The sequence below is a fragment of the Pan troglodytes genome, chromosome 9 (assembly GCF_028858775.2).
Source record: "Pan troglodytes isolate AG18354 chromosome 9, NHGRI_mPanTro3-v2.0_pri, whole genome shotgun sequence".
NCBI lineage: Eukaryota > Metazoa > Chordata > Mammalia > Primates > Hominidae > Pan > Pan troglodytes.
In genome coordinates, this window is record NC_072407.2 from 82001325 (window position 1) to 82018999 (window position 17675).

The 17675-nt window shown below is 37.8% G+C and overlaps 1 protein-coding gene, 1 long non-coding RNA gene and 1 pseudogene across 4 annotated transcripts in view; 2 read left to right on the forward strand and 1 right to left on the reverse strand.

Annotated features, from left to right (window-relative positions):
* Positions 1–17675, reverse strand: part of TENM4 (teneurin transmembrane protein 4) — a 3006191-nt gene that overhangs the window by 1323364 nt on the left and 1665152 nt on the right. The window lies entirely within an intron of this gene.
* The window catches only part of LOC107967174 (uncharacterized), a 37471-nt gene that overhangs the window by 14390 nt on the left and 5406 nt on the right, over positions 1–17675 (forward strand). The gene's annotated exons all lie outside the window — the stretch shown is intronic.
* On the forward strand, positions 696–2888 carry LOC107967173 (origin recognition complex subunit 3-like; annotated as a pseudogene).

Genomic DNA, 17675 nt, shown 5'->3' on the forward strand with positions numbered 1-17675 from the left:
CCGGATTGGTACTTAATTTTTTAAAAAAAACCCTAATGTATTTCACAAATATTTGTTGAGTATCTATTATGATTCATTTCTTTATCCATTGTGTACATTCAGCCATGTAAAAATTCTACATAGGAAGACAGAACAAGCTAAATCTATTATAAAGCTATAAGCTGAGTGTCTTATGGGAGGTCAGAGGAAGAGCCAAGAGTCTCAAAGGAAGTGAGAGATATCCCCAGGAAAAAAAGATGGTGAGAATATTCTGAATTATAAACTAGTACATGCAAAGGTAGGAATACCAAAGAAAAAGGGTGTATATGAGCTGAGGGTATATGTATTAGATGGACTTGGTTTCTAAGCCATCAGGTGTGCACTGGTGTAACTGGGAAGTGGGCTACATGGAAGGATGTGATGGAAGAGGCAAGTATCTTCACTAAAGATTCTGGGCTAAAAGAGGTCAGTAAGACCAGGCCATGCAGCTCAAAATGCTAGTGCCCTCATATATGTACTTAAAGTGTCCTATCAGGTACCATCAGGAAAATACCTGTTATGACCCTGAAATAAGTCTAATCGCAAAAGGACAATAGAATCCACTAGTGTTCTGAAATTGCAGTACTCTCTTTAACCTGTACTCTTCCACTCTCCCCTTGGGATCACAGTCAAAAGGTATTCCCGGTTCATCTGGTATCCACAGAGCCAGTAAGACCATGGCCACCTCCTCAGTGTCTAAGGGCTGCTTTGTTTTTAAGCCAAACTCCAAAAAGAGAAAGATCTCTGTGCCAATGGAGGACTATTTTAACAGAGGGAAAAATGAGCCTAAGGACAGTAAGCTTCAATTTGGAACTTAGTTGATATGGCAGCAAATGAAATCTGAAAATGAGCCACTACAAGAGGAATTAAATAAAAACTTGTTTGACAATCTAACTGAATTTCTGCAAAAATCTCACTCTGGATTCCAGAAGAATTCAAGAGACTTGGGCTGTCAAACAAAACTCAGAGAAATTCCAACTGCTGCTCTTGTTCTTGGTGTGAAAGTTACAGATCATGATTTAACATTCAGAAGTCTAACAGAGGCCCTTCAGAATAAAGTCACACCATATGTAGTCTCATCGCAAGCTAAAGACTGTCCAGATATGAAACGTTTTTTGCAAAAGTTGGTCTCATAATTAATGAACTGCTGTGTACATCTAAAATCCAAAGAGGGGGAAAGCGTTCAGGTCACCCAGAGAAATACACATTATTTAATGGATTCACTTTCCAGTTGGTACATGACTGTCACACAGAAGACAGATCCAAAAATGCCAAGCAAAAAGAGGACTACTTCTAGCCAATGGCAGTCTCCTCCTGTTTTGGCTACCTTAAAGGATATGGAAAGCTTTGCCACAAAAGTACTGCAAGATTTCATAATTATCAGCAGTCAACATCTGCATGAATTTCCACTAATACTCATTGTGGGAATCGCCACATCTATTATCAACCACCGATTGTTTCCTCATGCAGTATCATCTCTGTTGTGCATAGAACTGTTCCAATTTTTGTCTTGCAAGGAGCATCTGACTATGGTACTCAATAAGCTACTTCTTACAACTCAGTTTCCCTTTAAAATAAATGAAAAAGTATTGCAGGTTCTGACCAACATCTTTTTGTATCATGATTTCTCGATTCAAAACTTTATAAAAGGCTTCAACTTTCTTTATTAGAGCATTTCTGTTCCCAGCCCTTAAGTGTCCTGTGCTGTAATCTTCCATAAGTCAAAAGAAGAATAAATTTTTTATCAAATAATCAATGTGAAAACATCTGACGTCTTCCATCTTTTAGGAGATATGTGGAAAAGCAAGCTTCAGAAAAGCAAGTTGTGCTCTTGACCAGTGAGAGATGTTTGAAGGAGGAAACACAATTATTACTAGAAAACCTGCATGTTTATCATATGAATTACTTTCTGGTTTTGAGATGTGTTCATAAGTTCACCTCTTCTCTTCCCAAGTATCCACTAGGTCGACAGATCAGAGAGTTGTACCGCACATGTTTAGAAAAGAACATCCGGAATTCAGAGGAGTATGCATCAGTCTTGCAGCTGCTGAAGATGTTGGCAAAGGATGAACTGATGACCATACTTGAGAAATGTTTCGAGGTTTTTATATCTTCTTGTGAAAAGCACCTTGGCAGCACAGCTAAGAGAATACAGGAATTCCTGGCCCAGTTTCAGAGCTTCGATGAAACCAAAGAGGTAGAAGATGCTTCTGGTTCATAGCCAAAGGGGCTTCAGAAGGCAGACCTCTATCATCTTCAGAAGTCTTTACTGGAAATGAAGGAGTTAAGCAGAAGTAAAAAGCAAACCAAATTTGAAGTACTCAGAGAAAAGGCTGTGAACTTCATGACTGTCTAGTGAGAGAATACCTTCTGCCTCCTGAGACACAGCCTCCATGAGGTGGGGTGCTTCAGCGCCGCCCATGCCCTTCGTAGGCATTTAATGCTGCTCCGTGAATTGCCCTCCATACTGCACTCAACAATCCTTACTATTATCTAAAGAATGAAGCACTGAAAAGGGAAGAAGGGTGCATTCCAAATATCACCCCAGACATCTGCATAGCATACAAATTGTACCTAGAGTGTCGCAGGCTAATCAACCTTGTGGACTATTCACAGGCTTTTGCAACAATTTTGACAGCTGCTGAAAAAATGGATGCAAATTCTACATCCTCAGAAGAAATGAATGAAATTATCTATGCTTGGTTTATTAGAACTGTTTTTGAACTAGAACTTTTAGGATTTATAAAACCTACCAAACAGAAGACTGACCATGTGGCAAGGCTAACATGGGGAGGCTGCTAGAAAGCAAATGAGCAAAGCCAGAACTATCAGATTTAGCTTAAGAGAAAAAGGTGACCAGTCACTTTTACATACACTAAAGGAGTAGAGGAGCCTGTTTTGGTGAGAAGATAAATGTGTAATCCTTATGTGATGTTTATCCAGAAAAGTACATTGCTAACCCCAAACAGGCATATATCAAAACAACTGTGGAATACTTTAGAGTCCAACAAATAATATATATAACTAAAACTGCTCACACATTTTACTGTACTTTCCACAAAGTCATTACTAAATTGTGAGTAAATCATTCTTGAACTTATAGTATACAAATGTAATGAATTCCTTTATCCAGGAGTGTAAATTTTTAAAAAAGTATTCCCTTTGAGTTATCAGTACCTGAAAAATATTTTCAGAATGAACATGGTTAAGGTCCCTTTGCTGATTATAAAATAGCCAGTTCTTTATCAGAGATGGATTCTTCTTTTAGTCAGTGGCTTAGGTTGGATTACTGCATATTATTTCAACTTAATCTTTTATTTCAGTGATGGTCCTGCCAAATCTCATATTGGCATGACCAAAACTTCAGGCTAGGGCTTGAGATTAATACTGTGCTTGTGAGATCCCATAGTCAGAAACTCTATGGTTTGTGAAGGAAACCCAGGATGCACTCAGTTGGCAGAGCTTTTAACAACACATTCAGAGTGAGTCCAGTCTGCTCTAGCATGGTGGCAACAGCTCAGCAGTGCTAATAGGAGTAATAACTCACATTTGTCTGTAAGAAAATAGAACTAGAAGTCACAGACAGAAAATAAATCAAGGTGGAAGGCGCTAAGTTCAGCCTCACTCTTTTTTTCATAATCTCACGAGTATTCCACATTTTAAAGAAAGCTACTCCTTCAGACGAAGGGAAGAAGAGAGTGTCCCAACCACTTTGTGCCAAGCATTGTGCAGAAACTTTCCCATGAAAGTTCCCAGTTAATCTTCATATCTCAGTGAGTTATTTTAATCCCATTTCACAGACTTACATTATATGAGTCTCCAAAGGCTAAAACACTTGCCCCTGTCACATGGTTAATAGGTGACAGAGTAAGCTTCCAAATCCAACATATGTCATAGTACATATTGACTGTTCACTGACCTGCAAAGTACTAAGTCACTGCCTTGAACAAAATGATTTTAAAACATCTTTCTTTCTGAGATGTGGCTTCAGATACATTTCCCATGCCTTCTCAGTCCCTTACCATTTAAGTGTGGGTAATTCTATTCAATAAGATATTGAGTAGCTTTCATGTGGCAGGTATGCTAGATAACAGAGGTATAATGTTGCATGATGCTATGGACTGATGTTATATGCCCCCAAAATTTACATGTTAAAATCCTAACCTCCAATGTGACAGTATAGGAAGCTGAGACCTTTGGGTGGTGTTTAGGTCATGAGAGTGGAGACCACATAAATGGGATTGGTGCCCTTACAAAGGAGACCCCAGAGAGTTTCCTCATTTCTTCTGCCGCATGAGGATACAGAGAGATTGCCATCAATGAACCAGGAAGTTGGCCCTCACCAGAAGCTGAATCTCTAGTGCCTTGATTTTAGACCTCTCAGCCTCTAGAACTGTGATAAATAAATGTTTGCTACATGCTTGTTGTTTAAGCTACCCAGTCTATGGTATTTTTGTTATAGCAACTTGAATGGACTAAGGACAGATGAGGACCAGTTTTTGTCCACACTTATTTTGTTATTTCTTCAACATATGTTGAGCGCTTGTATGTGCCAAGCACTGAACTAGATTCTCAGAGCACAACAGTGAGTGAAACAGCTATAACTGCTGGAATGGCTTATAGTTCAATGAGGCTCATTGTCTTTGGAAGTGGTGATGATAGCCTCTGGTTGGTGTTACATACTCTTCACTTCTGGCTGAGGGGATGAATTTTTACTTACTGACATACTTTTTCATATTTTAATCACACATTTATAAGACATCTGTAATGCAATTAAAGGTAAAGAAAGACAATGAAATTGAATATTTCAGAATTTAGTTGATTCTCTGATCAAATATCTTTCAAAATCTATGCTTTCATTTGAACTAATGCTCAAGAGTCATGCTTAAGAAACAATTTAACAATTTTCAGTAAGAATGCATTCACTGATTCTATTTCTTAATGAGTTTTTCCCTATGAAGAAAATCTATCTCAAAGTGGTAGTCATTTATTGACCAAAGAATACATTTATCCACCTTTTCTGCTAGATGTTTTCTAAAAACACCATTGAGAAAGTAGGATCTGAGCAATAAAGAGTTAACCCCAAATCAAATTAATAATAATTTTTAAAAATTTAACAAAGCCATCAGTGGCATAGAAATACAACATATAATGCATTATATATTTACAAAGTAAGAGTCAATGTTAAGGGTGGATGAGATAGTTAAATAGCGTGTTTATTTAATAAGCATGTACAATGAGTGTCTCTCGTATGAAACCATACTATATATTTTCAATTAAGGCATTATACTTAGCAGACTAGAAAAATGATTATGGGAAAGAGTTTAATATCTTTAAAATAAATGGGTTCTGGTAACTTACCTAAGAGAAAAATATTTGGATGTGGTTTACAGATTACTTTTAGAAACTGATGATGAATTTCCCAGAGTTGTTTACCTGCTATGAACAATAATAAAAAATGTTATCTTGGCTGTTTAGAAGTACCCAGTCGTTAAAAGGAAAGCCAGTGGAGGTGGAAGTATTGACTGGGAAGGGCCACAAGGAGACTTTCTGGCTTGATAGAAATGTCATGTGTCTTGATAGGGCTGTGGGTTATGCGTATAAATTAATTTGTCAAAAATCATCGGACTATGTTTTTAAGTTCTGTGCCTTTCACTCTATGAAAATTATAACTCAATAAAAGTACTAGTAAAATTTTAAAAATGTAAACTGTGGTAAAGGAAAGACTTCTTGCTTATTTCTCAAAATCCTGGCTTGTACCTTGTTTAGACCCTCTGTCTCACATTACGCAAAGGCATCTCAGGAAATGGAACACCAGCCTGTGGCTTGCTCTGGAGAGTGGCCCAGTGTCTTATGCCATGGCCATATTTTACTGTTGAGATGGCAGAATAATAGACTTACTGTGTGCAAGTGTGCTCATGTGCACACACGTATGGGGGTTCACATGGTGTATATGCATCTGAATGTGTTCCATTCCTTTTTTGAGCCTCATTTTCTCCTTCTACCTAAAGGGAATCATAACATTGGCTCTGTCTTACTAAGAACACCTGTGATTTGGTTCAGTGAGATCACAGATTTGAAACATCTTCCAAAACTCTTAACATTGATGATTGTGTTCAAATTATTTTTTTCTGATTCAAAAACAGATGTGTTGTGGGAAGGGTGTAAATAAGTAGATACATGTCCCTAAACTGCCTATTAACTTTCCTCCCCTGAAAATCCCCAGGGTTTATCTTTCTCAGAAAATGCTTCAGCAGGTAGCAGCATTTATAGCTGCTGCTTCTTTCTTCATAAACAGTCAAAAAAGGTGTCCTGGAGTTCGAGACCAGCCTGGCCAATGTGGTGAAACCCCGTTTCTATTAAAAATACAAAAATTAGCTGGGTGTGGTGGCAGGCACCTGTAATCCCAGCTACTCGGGAGGCTGACGCAGGAGAATTGCTTGAAGCTGGGAGGCGGAGTTTGCAGTGAGCTGAGACTGCACCATTGAACTCCAGCCTGGGCGACAAGAGAGAAAACTCCGTCAAAAAAAAAAAAAAAAAAAAAGTGTCCTATCATCTCCTGAGCAGCACATACTTACTGACTGCCTACAATATGCTATTTTTACAGAGACTCTAGAGACATGTTTTTTTTTGTTTTTGTTTTTGTTTTTTCCTGGGTCAGTGGTACAGCTTTGTTCCTAAGCAAACTAGGCTAAAGATCAACCTACTGAGATTAGTTGTGTGGCCACTTTCCCCTGACCCCAAGTGTCTTTTCTGTACCAAGCATGTGTCTTCAACCTGGATGAGTTTCTCACCTATGGAAACTGAAATAATTTCCAAGGTTTTTGTCTTCTAAGCTTGATCTCAATCTGCTGAAAGGGGTGGAGTGGATGCTTTTCAAGTAAATAATGCACTGGGGCTCTTATTCCAGTGCCTCAGAAATATTTGAGTTGCTAGCATATGGGGAGTTATGATTGGAATATCCATTCCAATGGCAACTTTCCTTCCACAAAGATTTTCTGTAAAGAATTTGCATTTGTATACCTTTACAACAACTATAAAAGTTTGAGTTGAGTACTTGGAAATTTAGTGAATCTACTCTCAAGGGTAATCAGAGGAGAGTCAAATAAGAATTGGGAATATCAAAAGAGTCAACATAGAGGTGGAACTGAAGTGTTTTTGCTTCTTTGTTTGTTTTTTGCAATAAAGCTTTGGGCAAGATTAAAAAAAAAAAAAGTAGAAGCCTCTGTGTGCTGAGAGAGAGAGCCCTAAGGCTAAGTACGAAAACTTTGACCTGAACTTCTCAGTAGCCAAGCTCGGAATACAACCTTGGTGTCTGAAGTATGCCCAGCTACTTACCAATCACCCAGAACTTTTTCCATCTCAAATATTCATAGTTCCTATGTATTTTCAAAATTTTGAAATATTGTAATCATAAAAACAGAAAGACATTACCATTTATGTGAAGGAAAGTCACAAAACCAAATGCCTCTTGCCCTTCATCATGCCCATAAAACAAATGTACAAGGCTATCCTAGAGGCTGCAAGGGAGTTGAAACCCTGAAACTTCCAAAAGTTAGTAAATGAAAATTAATTGCACAGAGGCCATTCTAATTTAGCATGCATAAAATATCATTAGTGCTATCTATATTGAGTGTTCTGTTTTTACTGTTATATTTCAGTAAACATAAAAATTAAACCTTTCCTAGGTTTTACTCCTGATCTCCTTGCTACTAAGTCTTTATTTTCCATAATGTCTTAATTCTTGAAATACAAACCATTCCTCCATGACATTTTTCAGAAACCTAATCCTAATGGTTAGAAAGTAAGGATTATATTGTATTATAAAATAGGTTATTATTGTCATCATGTGGGCAGAAATGAAAATTACATATTGTGATAAATATGAAAGCAATTATAGCTTATAGTCTTCCTGAGCCTCAGTTTCCTTATCTGTGAAATCTCTGCATGTGACCGAGGGTGATGGACTTAGTAGTAGTTAAAGTCTCTTCCACCCCTAACTTCTCAGTCTATTCACATTTCTCACAACTCTTAAGTGCAAGAAACCAACTTCAGAGACAAGACTGCTAGTTCTTTCTCATTAAGATTGAATTTGCATTTAGAAAGTGTGAAATTTAGGAAAAAATAATTGCTAGAAAAACAGAAAAAGCAATGATATTTTTATGTCACTCCATTTACTTCCTTTTTCTGAAATCAAATAGTTCTAAATTCGTTAGCAAGACATCCATGATTTCCATGATATTTCTCTAAATTCCCTTTCTAATCCCATTTGTCCACTCATCCTGCAACAGGCAACCAGCTCACTAGTTCAGGTAATAGGCTGGGGATTGCCCCCACCAGTTACTTGTGTATTTTCTCCTCCCATCCAGGAAAGCCCTTTCTTCTATCTGCTTATCAAAATTGTACCCATTCTTTACGGTCAAAGCTCAAACACTCACTTTTTTTAACTAGGTCTTTCTAATTAGACCAATCTCCCTTCTCTTTCAATCTCTAAGCATCTTAGAGGCACAGCCTATTAATGTTGAAGGGCTTATTTTATTATTTTTTATATTAAAGTTAAAATATCATATATAGTAGTCCCTGCTTATTCCCCCAGGGGGTATGTTCCAGGAACCCCAGGGAATGCCTGAAACCATCAATAGTACTAAATCCTATTTATACATTTTTCCCATATATACACACCTATGATAAAGTTTAATTTATAAATTAGGCACAGTAAGGAATTAACAAAAATAGCTAACAATAAGGTAGAACAAACACAACAATATACTGCAGTAAAAGTTATGTGAATGTGGTCTCTCCCACTCTGTCTATCAAAGTATCTTACTGTACTGTCCTCAGCTATTTTTGGACCATGGTTGACCATGGGTAACCGAAACCACTGTAAGTGAAATTGTAGATAAGGGGGCTACTATACTTCTCTTCTTACATTAAGAGCTTTTTGAGGGCAAAATTCAGGTCTTCTTGTTTGTACTTTTTTTATGCTTACACTTCATGCAAGTATTTAGCAAAATGCTTTATAATGTCTTCAAAATAGTACCAGAGTAAGGTCTGGAATTTTGAGTTCCAGTTTTAGGCCCTTTATCAACTAATTATGCAGCCATACACATATTATTTAAACTCTATTAACCTCAATTATCTCATGTAATATAAGGATAAAAACATCCACTCCACTTGGAGGATTAAATGCCAAAGAGCTTTTAAAATTCTAAAATATTATATTACTTTAAGAATGAAAGTTATTAATGTTGTTCTTATAATTTTATTATTATGGTAGTCACTCAATGACTACTAAATGTGTCTTTAAAAGTGAAAAAGCAAAAATAAGTAGATAATAAATGTCACATTTGAATGTGGTTATAACAGAATGGAATGACTATACTCATTTATTTTTTCTCTCTCCCCAAACTCTATTAAAATAAAATTAAAGGAAATTTTTAGTAGCTAAAAAAGCAACATTACAAAGAGAAAAATGAGGAGACAAGAGCAGACAAGGTATTTCTATGAACTTTTAGAAATTTGAAAGTGGATGAAGGAGTAATAACTGGCATAGCAGAGCAGGGGTCATTACACCCTCTAAACCTGGAGAAGGATATTTCAAGGAGAAATCAGAGGATCCTCCCTAGGAGCCCAGGAAAGACTTGCAGCTTACGGCACCTGGGAAGGTGTCAGTGAAGGAGGGATGGAAATGAAACTACTGTGTGTAGAGTAGTTTTTCTTCATATCCCCTCTGTCTTCTGTATTCCCATGGTCAGACATTATTTCATTCCTATTCTCTTCTCTCTCTGTTCCTCCAGTCCCAGGAGACCAGAGGTTTATATGCTAAGGAACTGAACCTTGGAGGTTCTGGACTTGAGTGCACCAGGCACAGGGAAGGATGGAGTTCAGATGTGGGACCAAAAACATAGGGAGATGAAGTGAATGTCTCCATTTTGTATGGTAATGGTAGCGCTCTCAGCTTCCTTTCTCTCCCTGCTGTTAAATGCAAGGAATAAGGCAGTTATCTTCAAAGCTAGAGACTGGAAGATTCCTCTCTGGAAAAAAATATAAGAGAGAGTTCAGGGATATGACACACAGATAACGACATATGGAGGTTCTCCAATTGGGTTGGGGGCAGATAATGGGTAAAAAACAGGCAAAAAGCAAAACAAAACAAAACAAAAAAACCTGTTTGTCATCTCATTTCTCTAAAGTGAAGCAGAGAAGTTAAGGCTTACTGTTCCCCAATTGCCATCCTCCCACACAGGGAATCTCTAATTTGCTTTTTACTGACTCATATTTAAATATGAAGTAGCATTTAATGAAGGAATATCTTTAATTTGAGGAGAAAGGTGGGGGGGGGGTGGAGAGAAAGTGGGAGAGAGAGAGAGAGAGAGAGAGAGGAAAGGGAAAGGAACTCTAAGAAAAATAGAATTAAAATTTCAAATAAAACTATAATATATTTAGACAGATAAAAGATAAGGCTGAAATCTTGAAATAAGTACAAGATATGATAAAAAAAGGTGTAACTGGAGAAAATTTTTAAAAATCAGTAAATTAAAATTATGATTGCTTACATGAAAAAATATTTAAAAATAAGATTCCAATTGTTTTTTCCAAAATTTGAACTAAAAAGCAAATGTGGAAAGACAGCATAGGAAATAAGAAAGTGAGTTCATGTGAGGAGCTCTAACATCCAACAAATAGATGTGTAACAGAGAGGAGAAGTTTGTTTTTCTGCAACTAACTAGACACAGAGATAAATATTTCTAGTTTGACTGACTGACCGAGTCTTCTGCTGATTGCAAAAACAGTGCCAGCTATAAATCAGCTCATCTATAGCTTGTCTATTCTTCACTATATAAGTAGAAGGCAAGAACACCCTGCCAAGACTCTCTGATCTTGGGATCTAGGGTGCTCTTCCTATTGCTATAACGTGAATACAATAAATGTCCTTACTTGTTTATTTTTTTCTTTGTCAATGGAGACCAATAAATTAGAAAAGAAGTAATAGAATATGTTGTCAAAAAAGTAAAAAAAGAAGTCTCCAGACTGTGGGCCCAGAGGGCCCATCTCAATAGGTGGAGAAATATTCATGTGAAGGTCATTGGGAATAAAAAGAAGAACCTTAAAAGCTTCCATCTACTGTCTTCGTCCATTTTGTGCTGCTATAACAAAATACTCAAAACTGGGTAATTTATGAAGTACAGACATTTATTTCTCACAGTTCTTGAGGCTGTGAAGTTCAAGACCAAGACACCAGCAGATTCCTCATCCGGTGAAGGCCTAATCTCTGCTTTCAAAATGGTGCCTTGAACACTGCATCTTCTGGCAGGGAGGGACGTTGTATCTTCACATGGCAGAAGGCAGAAGGGCAAAAATGGCTGATCTCCATCAGACTCTTTTATAAAAGCATCTAATCTCATTCATGAGGGAGGAGCTCTTGTGGCCTAATTATTTCTTATAGGCCCCAACTCTTAATACTATCACATTGGCAACACCTGAATTTTGAAGGTGATATATTCAAACCATAGCACCTACTGAGGATCAGGAATGAGAATGGAATTGGATTTTCAACAGCAATAATAAACTCTGAAAATTAATAGAGAAATGTTTTCAAACTTCTGAAGAAACATTATTTTTAACCTGGATGTCTAGTATCAGACAAACTTTCAGTCAGACATAAGAATAGAATTAAAATAAATTTCTCAGCAAGCTATTTAATAACTACAAGCATCCTCTAGTAATTAGAGGGTATACTTCAGAAAAATACAGAACTAAATAAAGAAGCATGTGTATGATTCAGGAAATAAGGTATCTCCCCCAGAAGTGGGGTAATAAGAAGATTTAAGATGATGAGAATATGATCAGTTATACTGAATCAGGAAAACAGAGAGCTCTAAAGAAGGGCGACCATAGAGGAAAAGAAAATCATAGGTTATTTATATTTAAAAGATGTGGTAATGTAAAAAAATTGTTGAAGTATTTCTGAAGAATTGGTGATAAATATATAGAAAACCCATAAATAAAAATAATTTATACCCAAAGGATTATAAATTATTCTACTATAAAGACACATGCACATGTATGTTTATTGCAGCACTATTTATGATAGCAAAGACTTGGAACCAACCCAGATGGACATCAGTTATAGACTGGATAAAGAAAATGTGACACATATAAACCATGGAATACTATGCAGCCATGAAACAGAATGAGTTCTGTAACCCCAGAATTTTGGGAGGCTGAGGCGGGTGGATCACCTGAGGCCAGGAGTTCAACGCCAGCCTGGCCAAAATGGTGAAACCCCATCTCTACTAAAAATACAAAAATTAGTCAGGCCTGGTGGTGGGTGCCTGTAATCCCAGCTACTCGGGAGGCTGAGGCAGGAGAATCACTTGAATCCGGGTAGTGTTTGCAGTGAGCCGAGATCGTGCCACTGCACTCCAGCCTGGGTGACAGAGTGAGACTCTGTCACAAAAAAACAACAAAACAAATAAAAAAATAAGTTCTTGTCCTTTGCAGGGGCATGGATGAAGCTGGAAAGCATCATCCTCAGCAAACTAACACAGGAACAGAAAACCAAACACTGCATGTTCTCACTCATGAATGGGAGCTGAACAATGAGAACACATGGACACAGGGAGGGGAACATCACACACTGGGGCCTGTCCAGGGGTTGGGGGAAAGGGTGGGGGAGAGCATTAAGACAAATACCTAATGCATGCAGAGCTTAAAACCTAGATGACGGGTTGATAGTTTCAGCAAACCTCCATGGGACATGTATACCTATGTAACAAACCTGCACGTTCAGCACATGTACTCCAGAACTTAAAGTAACATAAAAATAAAATAGATATATATAATTCGAAATAGAAGTGAACAGCATCTATTTTTCTACTCATTGTATTTTTATCAAATCTTTGACTTGATTTAACCAAAAACTGTGACAATTTGGAAGATGGAAAAGGGAAAATGTATATGGATGAGAGTAAAAACCTCATCTACGAAAAGAGAAGTAAAAAAGTGTCTAACATGAAAAAAAATCAAGAAATGGTAGTATAAGTAATTTGCTTATATAGTGGTCATTAACAGTGGAAACACACAAAAAGGTGCATAGTTCAAATATGTGCAAGTCTAAAAGTTGGGGGAGAGGTGAAGCAAGGTATAACTTTTTTTTCCCCACCTTTCATCCTCCCAGTAGTACTTAACTTCTTAAATCATGTTCATGTAGCAATTTTATAATAATAAAAGTGAATTCAGAAAAATTAAAATAAAAATGTTCCATATTTGAGAAGCAAAAAATACATCATTATAAAACTTGGTCATTAAACTAGAGTTTCCTTCAGCCTGTTCACACTACACGAGCCGTGGATTATATGCACAGAAGCAATGATAGCATAGCCCATTGAGCATTTTTGAGTTTAAATAAATCTTCCACAATTGCAACTTCTGTGCAATGGGAAGTAAGTTGGTAAAGGTTATTGAATTGAAAAACCTGAAATTTCTAATTGTTACAGCTTATCCTGGGTATGTGTCAGAATAGTTTCTCCTTTTTGGATTATTTAATTTTTAGAATATCAGAAGACAACTGAATGCTCAAAAATAATAATACTGCTATAAGTCAAAATAAAGTGAGAGCTTGAAAGTGGTCCAAGAAAATACCTGGCCATGCTTGTATCTGGGAGAGAAGAACAGTGAAGAAAACTCCCATTTACTGAGCACTTACTATGCACCAGCTTTAATCACTCAACTCATTCTGTCCTTGCAACAGCTTTGTGAGACAAATTACCACTTTCTTTGTGGAGATGAAGACATGGAGCACCAAAGAGGTGCTCTGTTAATAACCTGTTTCAGTTCACACAACAGTAAGAAGCAGAGCTGATACTGTTTTCCAGGCTTGAAACTGCTCTCAACCACCTGGTTACACCATCCCTTAGAACAGGGTTTCTTCCTCCTATCATCCTTAAACCCAATATTCTCCAACTGGGGTCCAGCAGCCACAAGGGTGTGGCCCAAATGAGCAACTGATGTGCCAAGATATTGATCTCCTGAGTCCTTTAAGTATGCAGGGGAGGTAGAGCCTGGCCCCTTACTCAAGTGTCCCATGCTGGTGTCATCATCATCTATGTGCATCATGATGTGAATGAGGTTGGAAACTTTACTTTAGGCAACAATAAATCAGCCCCCTACAATTTTTTTTTATTATTATACTTTAAGTTTTAGGGTACATGTGCACAATGTGCAGGTTAGTTACATATGTATACATGTGCCATGCTGGTGTGCTGCACCCATTAACTCGTCATTTAGCATTAGGTATATCTCCTAATGCTATCCCTCCCCCCTCCCCCCACCATACAACAGTCCTCAGAGTGTGATGTTCCCCTTCCTGTGTCCATGTGTTCTCATTGTTCAATTCCCACCTGTGAGTGAGAACATGCGGTGCTTGGTTTTTTGCCCTTGCGATAGTTTAGTGAGAATGATGATTTCCAATTTCATCCATGTCCCTACAAAGGACATGAACTCATCATTTTTTACGGCTGCATAGTATTCCATGGTGTATATATGCCACATTTTCTTAATCTAGTCTATCATTGTTGGACATTTGGGTTGGTTCCAAGTCTTTGCTATTGTGAATAGTGCCGCAATAAACATACATGTGCATGTGTCTTTATAGCAGCATGATTTATAGTCCTTTAGGTATATACCCAGTAATGGGATGGCTGGGTCAAATGGTATTTCTAGTTCTAGATCCCTGAGGAATCGCCACACTGACTTCCACAATGGTTGAACTAGTTTCCAGTCCCACCAACAGTGTAAAAGTGTTCCTATTTCTCCACATCCTCTCCAGCACTTGTTGTCTCCTGACGTTTTAATGATTGCCATTCTAACTGGTGTGAGATGGTATCTCATTTTTTTTTTTTTTTTTTTGAGACAGGATCTCATTCTGTTGCCCAGGCTAGAGTGCAGTGGTTCAATCTTGGCTCACTGCAACCTCCACCTCTAGGACTCAAGCAATCTTCCCACCTCAGCCTCCCCAGTGGCTGGAACTACAGGCTTGTGCCACCATGCCTGGGTAATTTTTTGTATTTTTGGTAGAGATGGGGTTTTGCAATGTTGCCCAGGCTGTTCTCAAACACCTGAGATCAAGTGATCCACCTGTCTTGGCCTCCAAAGTGCTGGGATTACAGGCATGAGCCATGGCACCTGGCCTGTACTTCAATTTGTAAGATATCTCTGCTCAGACTTTTCAGAACTGCTTGGAAAAAAAAAAAAAAAAAGCATTGTATTGGGCAGGTAACTCTTTGTTGAAATAGAAAATTTTGACTTAAGGAAGGCCATATATATCAACCACTTCAATACCCTTGTTTTTCAGACAATACAATGGATCTAGACAAGTAGATAATAGAATACAAGTAGACAATACAATGGGTCCAGATAAGTAGACCTAGCCTAGAGAGGAAAGGGCTCCTCCTTCTGTTGTCCTCACATACCCCGTGAAGCAGGAGAGCAGGGATGTTGTGGCTGTGGCTGTGCTCCTACACTTCTTTTTTTTTTTTTTTTTTTTTTTTTTTTTTTTTTTTTTTTTTTTTTTTTTTTTGGAGACTGGGTCTCATTCTGTTGCCCAGGCTGGAGTGCAGTAGTTTGATCATGGCTCACTGCAACTTCCACCTCCCGGGCTCAAGCAATCTTCCCACTTCAGCCTCCCCAATGGCTGGGACTAGAGGCTGCCAGCTGCAGCTCTGACCAGATGGCATTGCAGCAGCTGGTTGCTGGCCCATCTTTTCTTTTAGAGAGGGAACTCCACAGGAAGAAGCACCAAGTCCTATATATCTGTATGTGTCCAGCACTGGAACAGTGGCTGGCACATAGCAGGCACTCAATATTGGTTAAGTAAAGGGATGACCAATAAAGAAATATGTTCAAGGGATCGAAATTCAATCTTTATTTCCCTAACTTGCTAGCTGTCAGATCTCAGACAAGTCATTTATATTGGCAAACGGGAATAAAGGAATTATGTGTTAGGTAATCACGAATTACATGAAATCATCATCATGATAAAATAATAGCAACTAATATTTTGTGTGCATTTACTATGTGACAGGCACAGTTACAGTGTTTTGCAAATATTAACTCATTTAATTTTAAATGCATGTATATGAATACATTCATATAAATAGTCTATGTATGAGACTGGTTAGAGCTCCCTTTCTAATATATTTCTCACTGCATTTGCATTCAGTTTGGGGCATATTTGGTTTCAATTTCTGGTACTCCCTTGGGAGCAGATAGAATGGTGCAGATGACTTAGACTGAGACTAAGTGTTTGAGCGCTTATCCTGCTGTTCTGTGAAAATGGCACTGGGGGATAGAGAAAGTGATGGGGGATCACATTTCTTATAATGGGTGGCTCTATCTGTCTTAAGAAAGAGAGAAAATTAGTATTCTCCTAATAGAATGTCACAGAAGAGTTCAACCTTCTTCATAATACTGTAATTAGTATTTCATATACTATAATTTTACTCTTGATGAGATAAGCACTTTCTGAAGAAATTTCAATATCTATATTGCTAGTGCTAGCAAAAAAAAGCAATTTAAAATGACACATTTTAATACATAATAGCTGCCCCAACCTTTTGATGTAGCAGCATGAATATCAAATTCTCTGGGTGAGAATGAGGTTTGAGGTGCCTTCAAGGGGTTGGTGCCTTTATAAAGAACACAACACGTATCTGCTGAATGGAGCCAACCTCAGCCCCCTGGGTCTTTTAGTGATCAGACTGATGAGAAAATTCCCTTCAGCTAACCTTGTCATAATTCAAGCCGACTTAACCACAGGACATGTTAGGAACCTAGTGACATTTCTTGTAGATAAGCAGGAAGAAGGGTTATAATAATTTTGAGTCACCTACCATGTACTAGGCATCATGCTTTACAAACAGTACGCCATTAATCCTCATAGTATAGATGATAAAAATCAATGCTCAAAAGAGTGAACTTACTACTGAACATGTAAGACCAATAGGTATTAACCCACATCTACCTAATTAGAAAGTCCATTCTCCGAACATTGCAATAGGCTGCCCCCCTGAAACAGGTTGTTTATAACAGAATTGCTTGGTGAGTGAATCTGATCCCTTAGCTACATTCACTGAGGATAAGTCACTGAAAAGAAAAATCATGGACACCAAAAATTTCCCATGTATTTAAACAGCACTGATAGGGATATACACGCTCTGAAAATATCCTAGCTGATAAGACAGCCAGGGGTTGGAATAAAGAAATGTTATCTTTGGTTCGTTGTATTTTCTATGGCTTTCAAGTTAAGACTGCCTGCAGTGACCATAACAGAAATGGCTGGTGATTACAAATGCTCATAAACATCCTCAACACTTACATTTTTCTGAAAAGTAGCATAATAATATCGCTTTGGCATTGTACTATCTTCCTGTGAGTTGTTATTTCAACAGATAACTTTGATCATTTTCCAAAACAGCTATCAGAAATGTACAGATTGAGGCAGCTACTGGGCACTGCAGGTTGGGGGTAATTAAACCAGGTTTCCTCCACTTGGATGGTGCTCCTGACCAGTGCTAATGATTATCATCACTGCACGGACAGCATAAATACTAGTGCTATTATCGCTGATAGTATGAGGAGGAAGAACAAGAATGAAA